We start from the raw sequence: 14,747 nt of genomic DNA on the forward strand, positions 1-14,747 counted from the left end.
AGCAGGGAAAGAGTTGGGGTAGGTTAACCCACAAGGGTTAGAATGCAAACAGATGAAAGATCTATCACCTGAACATACACAATGTGCCTATGAAATCTGAGTTAGTCCATCTGTCTGTCTCTTTCTTCTGACTCAGACACATCAACCTTCCCCACTGCTGGTGCGGTTACAAGGACCAGAGCAGAAGTTTAAGCAAAGTGACCCAACAGATTTAAGGTATCTGGGGCCAACATTTCACTTGCTCTGTCAGAGATGCAGGGGCAATTGTGCCTGGTCACAATTACAACCTGCCCGATAAACAGCTGCGGACTTTATTTGTGCTTCCTGGACAGAGGGTACTTGGGGCCAGACTTGATGTTACCAATGAAGAGATGTTTTCAACCCAGTAAATACTGAGCGCCTCATATGCCTTATGCATATTTAGTGAATTATAAATACTTATCCTTCCATCCTTTTCTAAATGAGTGATTTTCTCTTTTGTCCATCATTTTATCTGTTCACCTCACACGACTCTACTTTCTTTCTCTACGTCTACCACGTCTCACAGTTTATTTGCTTCTCTACTTAGTGTCATCAATTCTCCTTCCTTTTTTCCTATTATTTTTATATCAGAATTAAGTATTTTAAAGTAATATAGAAAATATAGTACATAACAGAGGAAACGACAGACTTTGGGGAAATTTAGAAATAGAGTCCACACCAGAGATGTAAATAGCTTCTCCAAATAGCAGTATTTTCTGAGTGTTTATCTCCCAAATATAATGAATATAACCTGTCTTGTTATATCAAGTATCTGTGTTATTATAAATTTTATTCCTATGTGCCAATATAATGATTAAAATCTATCAACCAACTAGTAATTATTAATGATAGGCATAGTAGCAAACATGCCAATCATGAATTTTCCATCTAAAATTTTTTTTTAAATAGTAGCTTTCTTCCTCCTTTGTGTCAGTTAACATTAAAATCCATTTGTTGAACTGAACAGAACGAGAAAGTATATTTGAAATTATGCATTTCTCAACAAAGAAATTACTACTTTGAACCAACTTCTGAATCTGCATGTTGATAACGCATTGACTATCTTGTTATTTGGATTTCTGTAATATATTTTTAAACACATTCCTATGTCACGTAGAAGCCTCAAACATTATTAAGTCATAAACAGTTTGGTCATATAAACTCAGTCAAACTTTAAAATTTTAATTTATATATATTAATTATTTTACTCATTACATTACATGTATTTTGGGTAAGAGAACTATTTTAGTTTATATGTCAATAAATCAAAACTCATGTACATGTTTTATAACTTTATAGAATGCTAAAATACAGAGGATTGTGCTAAAGTATAGAGGAAAAAGCACTGATGTTTTTAAGTCAGGAGATTCGCATTAATATGTTAATCCAAATTATTTTTTATTATTTTGGATTAATAAAGATTAATAATTTTAATTATATTTAAATAAATTGATTTAATTATTTTAATTTAAATTAATTTTTATTAATCCAAATTAATTAATTCTTTATCTTAGGCAAGTTACTTAACTTCTTGGTGCCTAGTTTTCTTCATTTGTTATAAGGTTTAATTTAAATTTAATTAAAAATTTAATTTAAATTATTATGATTACATTGAAAGTTCCTAGCACATGACTTGCACTTAATAGGTGCCTATTGAAGGTTAGTTGAACCTGAATCTAGCCCATTGCCTCATATTCCACATGAAAAAGCTGGAACCTAGGGAGGTTAAATGAATCTGTCTAAGGTAATACCCTTGGTTCATGTGAAAGCCTGAACCAGAGAGCTAGGAAAACTTTGCAGGTGTAATTGTTTTCCCTTATAAACCTATAACCAGACTTTCTTATAAACCTGGTCATGAGTCATGATTTAAGCAAATCACTTGCTAAATATCTCTGTTTCCCTACCTGCAAAATGAGAAACTAATAATTGCCCCCTACATTCTAGTATTATCAGAAAGGTAAAGAAGTGATGTGTGGAAGAAACCACTGGGAAAAACTTTCTATGTAATTATAACATATCATTATAAACATTATAAGCTACAAAAGCGTTTCATCTTTAATAACACTACATTACAATTATATATATATATATCTCAGCTCCTTTCCTCTCTAGATCTCTAAATGCCTCCAAAATAAGTGCCATGAACATTCTTAGACAATGCTTCTACTAGGAAGACAAAATGGAGAATTGAGGTAATCATAACAGTTTAGGAGAAAGCAAGCCCATGTTCTCCATCCAAAGACTCCAAAGTCTTTCACCATCAGGAAACTTACTCATCTATATGAAGCCTGTTTGGCTATAAAAGCTCTGTATATTAAATTCTAAATTCACTTAATTTCTCTAATCTTCATTATATAAAACTCAGTCCCTTCTGATGGGAATATGTAATAAAAACAGCCTCTCTGGCAACTAATAATGCAAGATATAAAGAGTCTTAAGGCGAGAGGGAGATTCTATCCAGTGCTGTGTCTCACCTTACTTGAGCCTCTCAGGGTTACTCATTACACAGTTGGCTAAGAATATTTTCTGCTTTTATTTCCTTTTTGTGTGTGTGTATTCGTCCCCCTCCTCTGCTCCTTGCAGCAGAACTCTAAAAGGAGGAAGTCGAGAGTCAGGCATTCATGGATCCTTCACCAAAACACCATGCAATTCTATCAAAATTATTCATTTATGTAGATAGAAAGTTGCTTCAGGCATAGCTGGATCCAGAAGCTGAAACGATGTCCTCAGCTTTCTCTCTCCATCTCTTAGCACTTTGTTGGCTTTGTTCTCCATCAAGAATTACTCTGTAATTGGAGAGCCACTGGCAGCTTCACCTTTATGTCATCCTCACATTGTAAAATCCCAGCAAAAAAATAAAAACAAAAACAATAATTGCCCCTTGCAGCATTCCCAGCGAGGGATGTGATTGGCCTATCCTGCATCACGCATCCCTGAAGAAGGGGTGGAGGCAAAGAAGTCCTCTGACCGGCCTGGATTGAAAATATATCCCCTGGAACAGGTGTTAAGATCAGCTGAGCTCTCCAAGTACATTCTTGATGGTAGGAAAAACCCTGTCCACTATGCTATCTTTACCCCTAATGGTACAATCCTCCCTCAGTATCTGAGGACAATTGGTTCCATTGGTTCTGGGACCCTCACCCCATATCCAAATCTGCAGGTGCTCAAATTCCTTATGTGAAACAGTGTAGTGTTTTTATATAACCTGCACATATCCTTCTGTATACTTTAAATCATCTCTAGATTACTTATAACACCTAGTACAGTATGAATGCTATGTACATACTTGTAAATACAATGTAAATCATATGAAAAAAGTTGCCAGTACTTGGCAAATTCAAGCTTTGCCTTTTGGAACTTTCTGGAATTTTTTTTTCTAATAATTTTGATCCACTCTTGGTTGAATCTGTGGATGTGGAAACCGTGGTTATGGAGTGCTGACTGTATACAACATAGACAAAATGATAGGAAGGAAAAGTCACAAAATGTTAATCATCGTTATCTCTAGGATGGTAGGCTTACACGTGCATTTTAAGGTCTTCTTTATATTTTTCTTTATGTTTTTATTTTACATTATTATAATGTACATGCATTATAATTTTAAAATTAAGTATGTTTTTAAAATTTATTTCTTTTATCAAATAAATGAATGAATATTATCACTGAGCCTACTGTGTGCAAAGCACTCTTCTGAATGCTAAGGACAAATTAAATAAATAAAATAGGCTTAGTCACTACCTTTGAAACTGAGAGTAATCATCAGTTAGAGCCATTAAATTATAACTTGCTTAATAAACAATAAATTGCCTTCACTGATCAAGCTCGCTTTAACTGTTTTTACAAACACTTGCATATCTTCCAAGCATCAAGTAGCCTCAACAATGAGATGATTGCCTCAGTTGTTTTTTTCAGAAACTTGGAGTCAGCTGTGTCCAGTAAAAGCTCCCAAGCTTGTTGAGACTGCTTAGGACCCTCCAATGGGGCATGCATGAGTATCTGCTCTGGGACCTTTTGACATCAGTGGATCCAAAACTCCACCCTCAGAACATACTAAGACCGCCATTTTCCAAACATGCAGTCCCTGGGGAAGCAGGTGACTGAGTTGTGCCTGTGCAGAATGATGATAAGTTCTGTCTTTTCTTAACTCTAATCACCTTTCCCCTCTTCCCCACACCTCAGCTTTATCCCATAAATACCCCCAAGACCCTTGTGTTTGGGGAGGTAGATTTGGGATGCATTCGCTGTCTCCTCCTTCGGTTGCCTCGTGAATAAAACCTTGCTCTGCTGCAATCCTTGGCCTCTCAGTGTTTGTCTTGGTGAATTGGGCAAAAGAACCTTTGGAAAAACCTTCGGAAAAACCTTCAAGGTATTTGTTGTCAGATGGGGAGGACAAATACACACTCATTTAATTACTACTGTAAAGGTCCTTAAATTCCTTCAGCAAAGGATAATTACTATTTAAAAGTTACCAGGTATTATTACTGCTTATCACCAAATTCCTGTCTTCTGTAACAGAGATCAAAGGTTTAAATATAAAAATATAATCTAAAATGTTTTAAAAATTATATTTATATACATATATATAAATCATATAGGTGTATATGTGTGTGTACACATATATATCACATCAAGACACAAAGCTTGAATAGATCAATTTTATCTCATAAAATTATAAATTCTTCCTGAATAAATACCATTAAAAATATCAAAAGTCAAGTTGCTAAAAACTTTGCAACATAAATGGTAGAGGAATAATTTCTTTATTATATTAAAAAATTTACAAATCAGTAAGAAAACCTTCAACTACTTAAGAAAAACAGGTGAAATATATACATAGCTAGCTCACAGAAAGAAAAATAAAAGGTGTACAACAAGGAAGGATGTTCAGCCTCACAAAAAATTAAAGAAATGCAAGCAAACAAACCAACCCACCAACAAAAATTGAAATACTAATTTTCACCCATCAAAATTAAAAAATAAAATAGATAACATGTGGTGACTTCCAGGTGTAGAGACGTCAACATTTTCCTACATGGTTGAAGGCAATACAAATTGATACAACTTTTTTTTTTTTGCCTCTTTCCTCCCAGCTTATTGAGATATAACTGACACATAACATTGTATAAGTTTAAGGGGTCAACATGTTGATTTGATAAATTTATAAATTGCAAAATGATTATTACCATAGTAATTAGTGACTACCTCTGCCTAATCATCATGTAGTTACCATTTCTTCTTTGTGGCAAGAACGTTAAAGATTTATTCTCTTAGCCATATTCAAGTATATGATACACTATTATTAGCTATAATCATCATGCTCTAAATTAGCGATACAACTCTTTTGGTGCATTTTTTTTTTTTTGTAATGGCAGAAAACTGGAAATAACACGTCTATTAGCAAGTTGAATAAAACAGTGGGTTCAATACATTATAGTAAACTACAAATGGGGGACCCTTCACCTCAAGTGAAGACTTGAGGGAAAATAAGAGGATCTCTGTGTGCTGATCTGTGATTATCTCCCAGTTAAGTGAAAAGAGAGATATCATTGATCCTCATTTCTATAAATAGTGTGTATATGTGCGTATGTGTATTTGTACTATATATACATGTAATATTTCTAGAAGGATATAAAGAAAGTTAATAATGGATACCTTACCTCTGACAGGGATTGGTGGTAAGGAGACTTACACTTCATTGTGTGCTTTTTTTCATTATTTGATTTTTTTTTTTAATCTCTACATGTATTTACTCTTTAATAAAAAGGCAAAATGATTTTAAAGATTGAGAGCAAAAATTGTAAATCTACTTTTCAATATTTTTGACATTAGTAGAGAGCAAATCATCAGAGTATGTCCTATTTGTTCCAGGAAGAGTCTCTTGAAGGAATCCTCTTAATTTTGTAAGTGTAAAAAATATGATTATGTAAGTGTAAAAACTATAAACCAAGCAGGTACCCATTGCCCTAAGGGAGGCCTTTTCTTTTGTAATGTGTTGGTCAAAAGGGCTCTTTTTAATATCCCTTCAAATGTAGATCAGGTCACTGGGGAAGGGTGAGTAAATCTGCATAGGAACAAAGGAGATTCCTGGGTAAAAAGGGATGAAGGCTCTGAAGACCAGCACCCTTCTGAGGCTCAAAGGCTTTCTATCTCTGAAGGACAGTTAAGTAGTATTTTAGCTTAACTCAGAGGACAGAGACCTGCCTGCTGAAGGCTCCTGCAGCTGGAAAGAAAATGGAACATTTGGGAAAATACAGAAGACCAATCTGGCAGGGACTCAAATTGAAGGGAAGAGAGCCATCCAATGAGACTGGTTAGATAGGTAAGGAAAGATCTGGCAGGGGCTGTGGCTTTTTCATTGAGAATGTTGTTTTTCACCTTAATAACAGTTGGAAACCATTGAAGGGTTTAAAACAGAGGGAAGACACCGTATATGTTGGAGTTTTATATGCTTCTTTTGGCTCCTACACCTTGGAGAATGGGGGACTGTCAAAGAATAGATTCTGGGAAATAATTAGGTGTCTATAGCCAGAGATGAGAGATTATTCTGGTAGCTTAAGCCAGGATGGTGGGAATGGAGATGAAGAAAAGTGGGTATATATGATTGACATCATATTTAAGAAACCACAAGACTCATTTTTGTGGTTGTTTGGTTGGGGACATAAGGGAGAGGGGGGATGTCAAAGATGCCTCCCAGGTTTTACTTTGAGTGCACGAGGATGCCATTCACCAAGACAGGAAACCCTGGAGGAAGAGCGGTTCTCCAGGAGCATCACGAGTGCTGTTGAGACATGTTGAGACTGAGGTTTGTTTTAATCGTTCAAGTGGTGCTGTTGAATGTGCACTATTATAATCTGGAGTTTTCAGCAAGGGCTGGAGACTAATTTTTTTTAATTTTTGGCCACACCGAGCAGCTTGTGGGATCTTGGTTCCCTGACCAGGGATTGAACCTGCGCCCTCAGCAGTGAAAGTGTGGAGTCCTAACCACTGGACCACCAGGGAATTCCCACTAATTTTTTTTTTCAGTCAGAGCCTATAAATTTTATTTGAGGAATGGATGAGGATGAGATTTCCTAAATAGAAAAGTCAGAGTGAGAAAAGAATAGGGATTAGCAGACATCTGTCCTAAAGAAAGTCAACTTTTAAATGTTGGGAGAGGAAGAGGCAGCAGGAGAAGGAATCAGAAAAGGTGTTGACAGCAGAGCAACAAGAGAAAGTAGTGGCTACTGAAAAATCAATGCACAACCTAAAAGTTGAGAGCAATGTTTTGTTTAGGGCATTACTGAGAACTATAGCCTGGGAAGGCAGCCTCTCAGATAGCTCTGAGGGACTGTTCCAAAGAGGTAAGGGGGGAGCCAGGATATATAGGAGTTTTTCCTGGGAAAACAAACAAATATGCAGTCAAACATTAAAAGAGTACTGCTAATCATAAAAGACACCTCAAGTTAACTATTTTAGTGCTTTTCTATGTATGGGAAGATGCAACAGTCTGGGCTCATTGAAATTGTTCCTTTGATATATATCTTAACTATTGAGGGCCAGTATCCTGTTTTTCCACTGTCCTGAATTCCCCTCAGGGTGCACCATATGGGGGCTGCAGTGGCTGAAGGCTTGATGGCTGCAACACCCTTCATTTACTGAAGCATCAGGCATTTCAAAAACTAATAATGTAATAAGTGACTGGTGATAAATCCAAATGATCACTGAATTTTTATTCTACTAAGTTAATGAGATCACTTAGTGACAAATAAGGTTTGAAGATCCTTATCTGAAGATCCTTACTTGAAGGTTGGAAGGTTATCAACAACAAGATCTACTATTTTAAATTAACCCTTCTTAAATTGCCTTCTGGAATGCCAAAGGGGCTGAACACCCATTTAAACACCAAAGGAAAAAAAAAAAAAAACACTAAAAGCACAAAATCACCTGTCCTGACTACCACATCCAGCAACACTCTATCCTCCACCCCTGGCTCCACCACTGAGCTAATAGAATCCTTTACCATTGGTGGCACAACTTTTTATGAGATTGCTCTGAGTTTTACTAATAAGTATGGAAATTCCAGCTGACTCCTCTTCAGCTATTGCAGGAATCAAGAGAATGATTATTTTCTATTCTTTGTGTCTCTACTCAGTTTTTAGGAGACAGAGCTAAAAATTCCATGCCAGATGGTGCTTCTAAGGATTCTGTTGTCATCAAGTCATAACGGAAGACTATTTTATCAGTCAATCATTGAGTCAGGGCCATCTTTTTGCCAGTTTATGTCTTTTAAAGATAAATATGTAGTCTAGTCCTTTACAAAGTCTCCAGCAAAATTTTGCCCTTTGGGCAAAAATAGGTAAAAATATTAGGGCTGACTTCCAAAGCTAGTTTTTCTTTCTCTTCGGCCCTCTAGAGCAGAGGTCAGCAAACTTTTTCTGTAAGGGCCAGATGGTAAATATTTCAGTCTGTGCCAGCTCTGTAGTCTCTGTTACAACTACTATAGTGATGATAAATAATAGTAGTAATGATAAATAATAGTAATGATAAATACTATTAATAGTAATGATAAAAATTAATGATAAATAATACATAGATTAAAGAGCACTCTGTTCCAGTTAAACTCTATTTATGGACACTGAAATTGGAATGTCATGTAATTTTCATGTGTCATGAAATGTTATTCTTTTTTTTCCCATCCATTTAAAAATGCAAAAACCGTCTTAGCTTGTGGGTACCATAAAACTAGATGGTGAGCTGACCTCTGCTTTAGACGAGGACCGTCACAGCAGGTCTTGACTTGAATCGTCACCACCTCCTTCCCTCTCCACAATACTTAATTTAGAAAATTCAATTCCAGTTGTTGAAAATGAAAATCTTAAACCCTGGAGACAAAAAAATCTGGCAAATATTGTACTCCAGTTCTTCCAACATTCTTATTTAAGGCAATTTTCATAGTCTGTAACATCCGGGGATGGCCATTTGCTTGGGGTTGATAAGACAAAATGGTGACAGCTCAGATAAGGCTCCCGCCTACAAATTCTCACCACTCAAACTGAGGTTGAATCAGAACTATTGTCAGTAAGGACGGTGTCTGTCAATCCATGTGTTGCAAAAACTAGCTGATTGTTGCAGCAGATGTTTGAAATGCAATTATAAGCACTTAGAGCCATTTTGGAAGGAAGTCTAACCCAAGAAGTTCTTTTGGTATCAGCCTGCAAAATCAACATGAATTCTTGAAATGCATTTTAAATGCTTCTGGAGCCCTTAGCCTGAAGGGACCTTGGGCCACTATAATGTCAAATAGGCTAGAATGTGGTTCACCTCTTTTTACAGTCTTTTTATGATCTGTACTTGTTCCAGGCTACCTGACATAAATTTAAGCAATGAGATCATGCAAATTTCTTCTGAACATTTGTACCCAGGATGATCTGATGACCCCCGTTCAGAAAATCAATATTATTTCTCCATAAAATTAATCCTTTATGTAAAATAACTTATACCGATGAGTTGGGATCGAGTCTTTATTTCCTATTCTCACTCTTTACCTACTTTGAGATATAGACCAAAATGAGATCTTCTACAAAAGTAATTCTGTAATAGGATCAGTCAAAAGATATAAACATTCAGAGGCCCTCAGACTTTGATGACAAGGGCACAATAAAAATGTGTAATTTCCAGGCTTTCTAAGAAAAATTATCAAAATCGAACCACGGACTAATAGGCAGACTCCTGAAGCTAAGGAAGACTCCTTGGCTGACAATATGCTAAGGAACTGCTTCCCAAGAAAACTTTTCCTCAACATAATTCCCCTTGCTCAAACTCCTTTGGAGACAGAAACTCTATTTAGGGAATTTAAGGCATAACAACTGCTAGCACCTGAAGCTGAAAAGGCTACTTGGAAACTGGGTGGATTTTTATCCATTCAAATGAGCTTTGGAGACACCAACTTGGTCTCTTTCCATCTCTCACCTGAACTTTAGCCCACAGCCTCTGTAAGATTACACAGCATGGCAAAGGAAATCTTAAAGGTCTCCTGCAGAAATCGTGATGAGACTGCATCAGCCCTCATATTGAGCAGGTAATCTCAACTTGCGCCATCCACCAGAAACAATCTTGGTAAACATGTAAAGGAGGGGCAAGGATGGAAGCCAGCTCCCTCTAGCAAGTTTCTCTGTTGGTAAATGGATTGTATTTAATTCTCAAAGTTTCATGGCTAGGAATATGTTCTAAACCATAGTCTGCATATTTTCAGGGTGGCTAGAAGTTTTCCCCTGCAAACAGGCTACTGCCACCACTGTAGCCAAGATCACCACTTGGACAGTCTCCTTGCTCCTCTCTAGCAATAAAGGCACTTAATTCACTGGCAAGGTTATTCAGGATATTAAACAAGTAATTCCACTTTCACAAAAATTGCACTTTCCTTATCATTCTCAATTCTCTGGAAAAATAGGATGAGCCAACTAGTCAAACTAACCAAATTCCCTGAGGAAGTCATATTGCCTTGGCTCTAAGTGTTGCCTTCAGCTCTGATCATCATTTGTTCTTTTCCATCAGGCATTTGTGAAGTAATTACAGCAGACCGAGGAAGATCCCTTACCCATCCTGGACCTTGGGAGACTCTAATCTGATTCAATCCAATATACAGTTGACCCTTGAACAACAAAGGTTTGAACTGTGAGGGTCCACTCATACATGAAACAGATTTTTCAATAAATACCTACTACAGTACTACACAGTCTAAGGCTGGTTGAATCCGTATATGTGAACTGGTGATATGAAGAGCCAACTGTAAAGTTATATGGGGATTTTTGACTTTGCAAAGGTTTGGTGCCCCTAACCCCTGCATTGTTCAAGGGTCAACTGTATTCAAAACTGCCAAGGTCTTATTAAATACATTCATAGTTATTCGATACATTCAGGTCAGTTCTGTCTTTCCCCTAGACATCCCACTGCAGCCCTTACATGACTTTCAGGTTGGAGACCTAGTCATCTGGAAAAGATAGCCCTGAAAGATTGATTCTGAATCCAGGTGGAAGGGACCCACCTTGGTTCTCCTAATTGACAATACTGCTGCAAAACTACAAGGAATACAACCTTGGGTTCATGTTTCATAATTTAAAAAAATACAAGTCTTACTCTGGATAGAAATCCTTCTAACAGAAGACCTTAAACTGAGGCTCTTTCAAGAGCCCTTAGACAGACAACAGCATGGGGTAGAATGCTTTCCCAAGACCCACAGAACAGGCATGACAAAGGGGTCAGTTTCTACCCGAGACCCAAGAACAAGATCCTCTAGGATTTCTCTGCTTAATCTCTGTCCTTTTCCTTCTTTGTTTTCTCTTTGTCCTACTATTTCTTCTTTTCCATCAGACTCTGACCCAAGTACCCCCTTATCCAACACCTTACAATGACTTTGCCCACCTTTGTTCTGTCCTTTCCCTCTTTTGCATTCTCATCACAGGAAGGGCAAACTCCCTTGTTAAGTTTACTCAGTTTTTTCAAACTATCCCTACGCACTCTCCACTCATCTGCCACCTGACCACCAGGATGGACACCCAGTTGTCATTCCCTTCAACACATCCCCGGGAGGCTTTCCCCTTAATGATCCATATTGGTATTTCAACAACCCCCATGTCATCAACCTCAACCTCACAGCAGGTACTAACTGGAACTTAATTCCCAACATAATTAATGCTTCTCTTGAAATCTCCAAGCTCCAAACCTTTACTTCCTCAGGATCAGCTGTAGGAAAAAACACAGCAGCCTTTTAATCCCTGAGAACCATTTTTCCTCCATCACTTTTCAACCAGCCTTACAAATTTTAATTCTAAGCAAGACTCTGTCTTCCTGAGGGATATACCCCATGGTTAACTGTGGCTATTATTAATAATTCCTACCCCCCCAAACTGCCTGTTCCCCCCACCCCAGGATTTTACTATTTATTGTGGTCAGCAAGCCTACCCCTGCCTTTTGCACACACACCAGTTTTCCCTGTGTCTTTGGAAACCTTATATGGGACTTCCACTTATTCAATATCACCAGCCCACGTGTTGACCATATGTCCCTCTGGATATTTAAATAATTATTTCCAAATGAGGCGACTACAGAGTATTCAGGAAAACTCCTAGGGGAAGTCATCAATTCTCTCTTTATGTTTGCTATGAAGGTCATTATACCCAGTATGCGAAATATACAATTTGAAAAGGTGGTTAGAAATCTCTCTTTAACCCTTACAGAAGTAAATAAATGATATTATTTCTGCCCTAAAGCACAGCAATAAGCCTAAAGTCATTGGTCAGTGTTGTTATGGACAATCACATAGCTCTTGACTTCCTCCTCGCTAGTTTGGGAGGTGTCTGCTTCATAGCTAACACTTCCTGCTGCACTTGGATTAATGTCACAGACCAAGTAGAGTAGTCCATCACTAAACTCAATGACAAGGCTACCTGGCTCTCTAAGTTTGATCCAAATGGCCTAGAAGACCTGTTCTCCTGGGAAGGAAATGGAAAGATAGGATCCTGGCTTTGAGGTATATCACAAGGATGACCAGTCCTTCCGCTTGTAATCTTATGCCTTGCGGTTGGGCAATGCATCCTATCCAGAGTCCTAAATACTTTCATGCAGCCATCATCTTGAAGCAAGATTCAACAATGTGTTACGATCTATCAGAGTTAAGAACAACTCCACTTCCAACTGATTTCTCATGCAGAGGCTGAATTTGAGCTGATAACTTTTACACATCAAGATCAAATCTAGACTGACAATGGTGTTGATCTGGACATTCCCCATCTCCTTGTTTCCAGTTGTAACTATTTAAGGACAACCTGTGTGGTTGTCTTCAACAAGAGAGGAAGGAAGTGTGATAAGGCCAAACACATAGCTTTCGCCTATTATCTGAACCTGCTAACAAGGCCAGACACCCTTCCCCTTTTGCCCCTTGCTAACTTCCCATTCTTTGTCTCATGAGTGATTAGCTAAGATTAAAACTATGTGTCGTCTGACATTAACTAGACACAGAGATAAATATCTCCCTGTTCAGCTGACTTCCCTTGACTACAAAGCAATTTCGACCGTAAACCACCCCATCTGTTACTTGTCTGCTACTTCCTTTAATAGTCTAGGGCAAAATCAACCTGATGAGAAACTCTTATCCTCAGATCTGGCTGTTCTCCCTATTGCAATAGTATGAATAAAATCAATCTCCTTACTTGTCCAGTTTTTGTCTTTGACAGGTCTTAGGCAGGGGGGAAGGAATATTTCATGTTTCTTTGGCTTTGGTCCCCAAAGAATCTAGTCATGCTTTAGAGTATATTTCCAGGTAGTAAGGAGAAAATTACCTTTGTTCCATTGAGGCAGATCTTGGGCTAGGCAAGGACTAGGAATGAGTCAAGGACAAATTTCTACAAGGAAGCCCCAGTAGAAGATAGATAGATTATATAGTGGAATATTGATCAATTTGTACCAAGTTACTTTTGGTATTTCTATCCCTGTTAGTATCTTCTAGCCCTTAGTACTCAGCAAATTATTTTTAATCTTTCAATCTGGTTCTAGCTGCACTAGCGGTGGAGAATTAAGGGATGAGTCCTGTGTTCCAACCTGGAAGAAAATGTCAAAGAGGGAGCAGCAGTCTCTTTAAGTGGCAGAGGAAATTATTGAGAAATCTCCAAGAACAAGACCAAAGCCTCTGAGATACGACTGTGTCTGTCCATCAGGTATTCTTCCTGAGTTGACAATCTGGGGTAAGCTGAGTTTGGATTTTATTACAAGTAAAAATGGTTTCCTTACACAAGAAAAGAACAGAATTGGTGACCCCTTACATGGAGGTTTTTTTTTTTTTTTTTTTTTTACTTCTTTTAAGGAAAGTCAAGACCAGGCATCCAATCAGTAAGGAAAAGTCAGTGGTTTAGAATCATGCTCTGACTATTAGGGAGACTGAGAGGTTGTACAAGATAAATACAGGACAGATGGTCCGGTAATTGGGAAGCTACGGTCTATTAACAGGGGAAAGATTGTCAAGCTAAAAAGCTGAGTGAGTCAGGTAAGGATTGAAAGGAGCTGCTGTGGTTGACGTTCACAGTAACCAGTATCTTCCTTCACTGGAAGCTGTAGAGTGAGTTGGTTCAGGAATCGGTAAGAGTCCCACTCCAGGAGTTAGTTCTCTCATGATTTAAGAGACTGAGTCCTCCAGGTGAATTGGATTCTAAACTGAGATGCTAACAACCTAAGGGAAGCTTGGAATTTTCTCCCTTCAAGGGTAGGTGGAATATACATTGCATGAGTCTTGAGTAAAGGTGAACACTAGCCATATTGATAGGATCACTAAAGGAAGTGACCCCAGAAATTTTTTTTCAGATATTCCCACTCATTACTGTTACCGCAAAATGATTTAGCACCTCTCAGATGTCTCTGTAAATCTTCATCTGCTGATACCAGAAATTCAGTGTGGAAATATGGGCTTAATGTTAACAGGCAGGAGCACTGAACTCTAAGCCTTAAACATTCTCTGAGGGAGAATGTTTGATAGTGTTAATATCCATGACATCTTAGAAATGCTGCATAACACAGAGGAAGAAAAAAAACCATTTCTGGATTCTGAATACCAGGAGCAAGCTTTATATGGAAAGAATCAGATGAAAGATCCAACCTTTTTTTTGCGGTACGCGGGCGTTCACCGTTGTGGCCTCTCCCGTTGCGGAGCACAGGCTCCGGACGCGCCGGCCCAGCGGCCATGGCTCACGGGCCCAGCC

This window comes from Stenella coeruleoalba, assembly GCF_951394435.1.
Source record: "Stenella coeruleoalba genome assembly, chromosome: 4".
NCBI classification, from domain to species: Eukaryota; Metazoa; Chordata; class Mammalia; order Artiodactyla; family Delphinidae; genus Stenella; species Stenella coeruleoalba.